Source organism: Festucalex cinctus, chromosome 10, assembly GCF_051991245.1.
Source record: "Festucalex cinctus isolate MCC-2025b chromosome 10, RoL_Fcin_1.0, whole genome shotgun sequence".
NCBI lineage: Eukaryota > Metazoa > Chordata > Actinopteri > Syngnathiformes > Syngnathidae > Festucalex > Festucalex cinctus.
Window position 1 is genome coordinate 8,070,604 of NC_135420.1, and position 8,509 is coordinate 8,079,112.

The following is an 8,509-nucleotide window of genomic DNA, read 5'->3' on the forward strand; positions in this document are numbered from 1 at the left end:
GAGAAATGTTCCAGAACTGTGATTTGTACTGGTTGCATCATAATAAGAATAAACAAATGAAGACAACTTAATACAAGGAATGTGATTCTTTATTTCCTGAGGAATCTCGTATGGTGCTCAGCAATAACATTTGACTTGTCCGGTCTGTTCACTGCTGCTGTAAGAAATTGTGGCTCGACTACCACATCATTCGGTTTTGTACTTATTTGGAACGTCAATCACTTTCATCGCCTCTGAAAGGCAGTCATTCACCTAGTCTACAAAAAAAAAAAAAAAAAAATTGGGATGATAAATATTTGGGTGACATATGGGTTACACTCAGTAATGCATCTGCCTAGAATTGTTTTTGTTTCATAACTTACCATAAGTTTCATCCACCAATATCTTTCTCAGAGAATAGCCACCACTCTTATATTTGGGATAAACGATGCAGTAGGAGTGTATTGCTTCCTTCGTCACTTTCTGTGGTCTCCCAGCATTTTCATTATAATGCATAGCAGCGAGAATGATTCTGGAATTGAACAAAAATTGCCTTATTAACAAATTGTCACATTGTGATGAAATAGCTTTATATCTCAAAGTTGTACATTTCATCCATATGTTCTACTAGTCATGGACAAATCACACTTGAAGAAGCACATAATATATATATATTTTTTTTCCGATTCTTTGAGATGGCATTTTTGGTTGAACAGATGCAGTGGAAATTAAAAAATCTGTTATGTTTAAGCCATGAGCACCATCTAGAGGAGCCTCAAAGCAAGTGCTTCATTACGTTACTTTCCCCCCTCATCACTATAGTCTCCATTTCATACATATCAAAGTTTTCTTAAACGCACCTGCTTTTCATTCCTTTGTACGAGAAGTTGTACATCTTTGGGGCAAAGTGATTCACCACACTGTGAAAAGCTTCCACAACACTGGTCTGTCCGAGGTGAGACATCTTCATGACATCGTTGACCAAACATGGTCTTTGTCAGGAGTTCCACCACTGCGACATTGACTTCAGTACCTTCAAATGAATTTCATTTCCTTAGTTTGTTATGTTAGTTGGCGTGTGACAGATGTTTGGTTGTTCTACAGATACAAGGTATGACAATATTTCTATTTTCAGGTTAAACTAGCAACAACTCTAAGAATAAAAATATAAATAATACCTGGTAAGTACATAGTGACAAAAGCAACTCCGCCTAACTTACTTTTATCCACACTATGTGGTGGCATAACTTCATCATCTTGGCTGTTGGAACAGGATTGATCCTGCAATAACTGACCCTCGTAATCAGCCATCTCTTGTTCGGAGGCAGCTGCAGAGGTGATAGCCTCAGCTACGGCTCGCTTCCTTTCTCGGTTAGCTGCTGCTGCACGCTGGGCAGGTGGATTTTGAATCTGCTGCTGGTCTTGTGGAGGCAGGTGAATTGTTGGGACAGCAGTTGTATTGAGCAATAACCTGCAGAAACATAAGGTGACACTAAAAATAGGCGTCGCTCATAAAACCTATAAAACCTACCGGCAAAAAAAAAAAAAAAAAAAAATAAAAAACAACTATCACATTTCATCTAACCCTGCCTTACCAAATATTTAATTATTTAATGACTCATAAAATGCAGTAAGATTGACATATGATTGGAAGTTTTTCAAAAGGACGTGTCATGTTCTTTCATCAACAAAGCAATGCTGCCAACCTATTGAAATTTACTTTCAGAACAATTTGTCTCACTGCCATTATTACTCATCGTTGATATGAATAGCACCGAGACGTTAGCTTTCGGTTCACGTCGCTAGTTTCTACTGTTAATTCCACAACTGTTGGAAGCTCTGCTTTGTCAAAGTCATCAGTGATCTATCCATAAATTCCACGTTTTTTTCTAAATAATTGTAATCACACTTACTTTTTTTGCAAATCCATTATCATAAGCAGACCGGTTGAGGAAGCAGGCATCTTCGAAGTGTTTGTAACAGAGAACACTCCTCGACGATGGCGTGAAATTCATTCGCTTCGTGCGAACGAAAGTTGTCCATTTACGTGCCCTGTTATCTTTTGGCCACTCATACAACTTTTCTTTAGCTTGAGAACAATACATCACCACACATCGCCGGGTCATCTTACCGAGTAGCAATGCAACAATGCAGTTCAATGGCCGACTTCTCTCGCAACTTCCCGGTGTGACGTCATTTCCGAAAATTTCCGAAGATTGTCGAAGAAAAGCATTTTCGTTGTCAAGGGCGTTGCTATGGATTAAACTAAGAACCTGAAAGGGTTGCGTTAAAAAAAATAACGAAAATATGCTTACAATGGTTTAGCCATTGGTATTACTCAAAAACATGGTTGGCCAACCTTACTTCACATTTGGTCTTTAAAGTCTGTGCCCCACCTCTCCCGATTTTTCACAACAAAAAGTTGGTAGTCTGGAATCGTCAAAACCAATTTGTCAACACAGGTAAGAAAAGTTACCGTAAATACATACAGCTGTGAATGCTCTCGGCATAGTAGCGTTCACATTCTGCTAACATGCTGTAACTACAATAGGCTATCATCACCGTGGCAAATAAGCCTAAATAGAATGCCACAAGAACGCATGACGTCACATCCGCAGACAGAGGGTGGGAAATTTGAACCCGAATCCAGTCTGACAACTCTTATAGCCAGTAGTGATGGGCATTACAGTTCTTTTTGGTGAACTGAATCACTAGAATCAGTTCATTTAAAAGAACCATTCAAGAGATTCGTTCACCGAATTCTTATCTAGCAGCAGATTTATGCATCCATTTTCTTGACCGTTTATTCCACACAAGGGTCGCGGGGGGCGCTGGCGCCTATCTCAGCTGGCTCTCGGTAGTAGGCGGGGGACACCCTGGACTGGTTGCCAGCCAATTGCAGGGCACATAGAGACGAACAACCATCCACACTCACAAGCACACCTAGGGACAATTCGGAGCCCCCAATTACCCTGCCACACATGTCTTTGGAATTGGGAGGAGACCGGAGTACCCGGAGAAGACCCACGCGGGCACGGGGAGAATATGCAAACTCCACCCAGGAAGGCCGGAGCCTGGACTCGAACCGGAGTCCTCAGAACTGGGAGGCGGAGGTGCTCACCACTCGATCACCGTGCCGCCCTCTTGTGAACACCAATAAAAAGAAATTTGAAAGAAAGAAAGAAAAGTTCTTGCAATGCCTGTCGCTCCATGTGAGAAGTACAGCAGTCAAAAAACAGAACCAAACAAATGTATTTCCATCAACTGTGACATTTTGCTGTGACAGTTCCTGTCCCATGCATTCCCTTTCCTCTCTGCTCTTTCGACTATGACCTGAGGTTGTGCAGAGGGTTGCGCCTCGACCAACATGTATGCAGCAGAGATGGAGTTTGACAGCACACTCCTCTCCTCTCCGCACGGCCTGTCAGCATGTCCTGCTCTGTCTGCCTCTCCATCCATGCAAAGCACCCTCAATCATCTTTCAATGTAACTCAAACTAAACAACAAGGACAGATAACCTGTGAGCTACCCTCAAGGACAGCTACTCCAACTTTACACATTGTGCTGACTTTAGAAGAGGTAAACACAGGAGCTTGTAGGCTGGCAAAATCCTGAGCGGAATTTTAAGGCTCTTCAAAGAGATGAGTAAAAAAAACAACAACATTGGGCTGTGTTGCACGATTCCTGTGCGCAAAGCTTGTAGCAGCTTTATCCAACCACTTCTAAGGAGTATAGAGGGCACCTGAGCAGTTATCAGCAGAAGGCAGATGCCAATATGCTGACAGCTTTAGCAAGAGAGGTTTAACCTGTAGCTGGGAGAGTTTTTGGGCTTTCAAGCTTGGTTAAGTCACGATTGTACACGTGCCACCGAAATAAACACACCTTTTACCCCATCCCATTAGACACAATGAGGTTGGTGTTGTGATGTTTTCAGATGCTGTGCAAACATTGCTAGACAGAGACAGTCCCTCTAAAGAAGCTGCAGAATGTTCATGTTTAAAGTAACTTGTTATAAAATATATACATTTAGCAAGCCACAGAGAATATTTCACCCGCCTAGAATGTCTATTTTTCTGTCATGTTTTCTATTTAAGTGCCGCTGACCTGTGGTTCGCGGTGAGACACTCATAGAATCTCTTGGCCTCAGACACAAATACTTTTCATACTTTTAGTAGTATAGAAATAGTTTTTGAGAAAGTTCATACTGTGTTATGAATAAAACCAATCACCTGTATTTGACGTTCAGAAAAGATTAAAGTAAACAATCCATGCATACATTTTCTAAGCTTATTTTCTTATTATATAGCTTATATTCAGGAAATCATGCCACATGACAACCTATATTTTGTCTTCACGAGCTGCGCAGCAAATAAAAGATTATATCACTGAATATGATGAAAATATTGTGCTACACTCAAACTTGTTTTTTTTTATGTTTACTTGGCTGGATAAATTCCCTTTTATGATCAAAACACAGTAACATTTGTCTGCCATCACATCACGATCTCAAGGAAATGTAATTTTACACAGTTGAAATGAGAAGATCTCGAATGTTAGGGTTGAAAAAGATAGCTTGAGTAGTTTACACAGCTTCACTAATTAAATCAACAAAAAGAAAGTAAAGGTCAACTCCAGTTAATAAGGTTCATTTCACACTAAAGACACTACTGTGGAAAATTTGTCAACTGTCTTATTCCTGCAATCATTCTTGAATTAATTAATTGAAAACTTGACCTATCCTTGTGCCTGTTCTGTCACCAGGGAGTGAAATATCATTTGGAGCTGTAAATTTATCTGCGAGGGTACCCGTTTGTCATGGGCCCTCGGAATCATCAACTTTTCTCCCCTTCTCCTCCTTCTGTTTTTTTCTCTATTTTACTTTCATTGCCACATTGCAACAATAGATACGTTTTCCACTTAACATACAACTCACCAGCCAGAACATTAGGTACACCTGCACTGTCGAATAACATTAATAACTCAACTCAACTTTATTTATACAGCGCTTTAAGAACAGGCATTGCTGTATACAAAGTGCTGTACATAAACATAAATATCAGTTTTGCAGTAAAGAACAAGGTAACAAAACAAGCACAAAACAAACATTTTGAAGTGCGAATACAAGTTTTTTTTTCTTTTAACAAGTAAATACATTTTACATCAATAAATAAATAAGAAGTAGGCGAGTAAATAAAAAAATCAAACTCATACACACCACAAAACACCAGGAACAAGTCTCATGGTGCGCCAAAAGCCAAAGAATAAAGACTGTTAAGACGTGTTAAAAGAGGATAAAGAGGGGGATTGCCTAATATTTAGTGGAAGGTCGTTCCAAAGGGAGGGACCTTAGCCAGCAGCCTAAGATGAAAAAAGCTGGATTTGACAACAGCGGCAATTTGCCGGTCCAGTTTAAAGTCACTGTCCATCTTGACACCCAGGTTTGAGGCTGTTGGCTTCAGATATTGTGCCAGAGGACCCAAGTCGGCAGGATGAGAAGAGCCGCTGGGACCAAAGACCATAACTTCTGTTTTCTTCTCATTGAAGTTCAAGAAATTTAAAGCCATCCAGGCTTTGATTTCTTCCAGACAGGACAAAAGAGGCCTCAATGAGAAAGTGTCCTTTTTACTAAGCAGGACATTGTCAACTTCCGCTTACCCGCAGGACTTAAATCGGGAAATATGTCCTGATCGACTCTCCAATTAAAGGGTTAGAAATTCCCCTTTTTCCTCACCAGCTCTAAGGCGTCAGCGTGAGGAGACGGGAATTAAATAAGCCGATATATCAAAGTGGATTCACCTAGGTTTGTTCACTGTCATCTTATCATGAGGCCAATCCGTTTTCATACACCTATCAATCCTGAGTGAGTAACCACACACACAGAGCCCAGGAATGCTAGCATGTACACCTCACTTCATTGGCAGCTCCACTTCTCTGAGTTGTTTGCATTTGTTATTGACCTAGTAATTTAATAATCCTTGTTAGGATCATACGGATTTGTTACATATCAAGCAGGAGTATTTGACTTATATTAATACAGATGGAAGCATTGGTTAGAGGTTATTCAAATGCACTTACCTTCCTCCAAACGTCCGTTACTGTTGTCCGTCTTGGAAAAAATAATGAGGTGGACTCATAAAATGTCCGGAATAAATAAAATAAAATCAAAAAAATAATGAGGGCTCATCAAACGTCCCAAATAAAATCATAAACAAACATTAAGGTCTTATAAAACGACCAACTTATAAAAATAAAATCATAAGCAAATAAAAAGGTCTTATAGAACGACCAAAGAATAAAAATAAAATCATAAACAAATGTAAAGGTCTTATAGAACGACCAAATTATAAAAATAAAATCATAAGCAAATGAAAAGGTCTTATAGAACGACCAAAGAATAAAAATAAAATCATAAACAAATGTAAAGGTCTTATAGAACGACCAAATTATAAAAATAAAATCATAAGCAAATGAAAAGGTCTTATAGAACGACCTCGGACTTATTAAAACGTCCGAAAGGAATAAAACCAAAACTAAATAAAATAAAGATTGAAACAAAACAATAAAATGATTGATTCAAAAATTATCTTTTAAACAATTTTATTGACAATAATAAGATAACCGATATGAATCATAAAAATCACATTTAATGATAAAACTTTAAATCAATCAAAATAAAATAAAATAAGAATAAAATAAAATAAAACAAAATAAAACAGGAGATTAGGAATAATATAACCTTTTACAATAAGCTTTACAAGATTGATCATTCCTCGGAAAAGCTTAAGACCTGATTGACAATAAGATGTTTTTGGCTGAAAATAATTTTGAAGATATGAGAGTGTATTAAATGGCCCCCACCCTAACACGCGATTAGTCATTCATATCTTCCTATTATACATCATTATTGCTAAGAGATTTGTACATTACCAATCATTGAAGAAAAGATTCCAGTCACAGCTTAATCCCAGTCCTTCGTAAAAATCCAAAGTCCAGGCAGGCAGTTATATTCCATCTTCGAGAATGCACTCTGTACAGACACATCGCAGGGTGAAAAGGGGCGTAGCTCAGAGTTGGTGACGGCTTTTTATACTCTTGGGCCACACCACTGACTCCTTCCGGTGAATGTCTCTCCGCGCACCTTCTCATATCACAGCGCACTTGCTGGGACTCATTTCCAGTAATCTTCCACAGACGAGCCATGAAGATGAGTCATGATGAGGTCATACATTCCTTACAAATGTGTCATGGATACACAGCGTTGCCTGATGAGTCATGCATGAAAATATGTCAAGGTCTTCAGCTCTATTCGACAAATGATGAACGTTAAAATCAATAAAATCATATATATATTAATTAAGCAAGCATGAATAACATATATATACATGGCATGTTAAATCCCAAATTCTCTCAGCTTGAACTTAACAGGTTAATTCTAATCTCTGTTGCACATCTTGTATATATCTTTGTTAAATCAAACAATACATACAGATAATCTTTTCAATGCAGTTACAGCAATATTATCAGCGATAAAAGACAGTATCGATTATAAATGAAAGAAAAGAAAAAGAAAGACAGGAAAACTTCATAGTTGGCTTTCAATGTGTTACAAACATTGATCCGAAAATCAGGTTAACAATTATCGAATATAGATTGTGTTGTGTATTATTATTTAATTCAGGATATCATTTATTTATATTTAATTTGTATCTTATATGGAATGTCCGGGCAATGCTGAGTGGGTGGCTTAGTTGTACAGGTTTGGCGGCATCTGGTGGTTACTTTGAGGAACTACACCCAGAGGCCAAAGAATGATTCAGTCCTATAGACACCTATTGGTCTCTAACTAAGAATTGAGTCTAGCCCATTAATTTGTTATCTCATTTTACATGATATGGCGTTTCATCTGACCCACTCAATCTACTCAATTCAACACCCCCTCTTAGAGATCAATGGTGTCCAAACTGATCAACCTCAAAAGCCCCCAGCTCCAACCCGTCACCTGCATTCAACCCCCTTGTGTCCTCCGGCAACGGAGACACCGGGGATTCAGAAGGCAAGGAGTCGGACGGAGGATCAGTAAGAGGAGACCACAGGCCCAGTTCACCTATCATCAGGGAGGGAGATGACCCCGTTCCACCCCCATCCTCGCCTTGCACACCCTCCAGGTCATCAGTGGTCGATGTAACCGTGGGGGAGGGTGATCTCAACAGTGGCACAACCTTACCAACTGGAACATCCTGTCGGGCGGCTCTGGGTTCCCCAGGCTCGTCAACCCGGTCCAGGAAGGGCGAGGAGGGCGTTACAGGCTCGTAGGGCCACTCATCCTGATTGGATCCGACCTGTCTCAAAGGAGTGGCGGCTACACAGAAGCCAGCCAAGGTGTTGAATGTCAAGCGCCGAGCACCGTCAGGCAGGCGCCATATCATGCGCATTAAAGGGAAAGTTCCCCCGATAAATACACCCTCAACGTTAAAATAATAACGTATCTCTTTCAAACGACTTTGAACCAAACCTTCCAACTTACTTGAGC

The 8,509-nt window shown here is 39.7% G+C and overlaps 1 long non-coding RNA gene across 1 annotated transcript; it reads right to left on the reverse strand.

Moving 5' to 3' along the window:
- Nucleotides 1-405: 405 nt before the first annotated feature.
- On the reverse strand, nt 406-2,074 carry LOC144026580 (uncharacterized). The gene is made up of 4 exons (XR_013285224.1): nt 1,893-2,074; nt 1,200-1,450; nt 840-1,012; nt 406-511 (listed from the first exon to the last, which is right to left on the reverse strand). It is a non-coding gene; the product is annotated as an uncharacterized LOC144026580 (long non-coding RNA).
- Nucleotides 2,075-8,509: the final 6,435 nt, after the last annotated feature.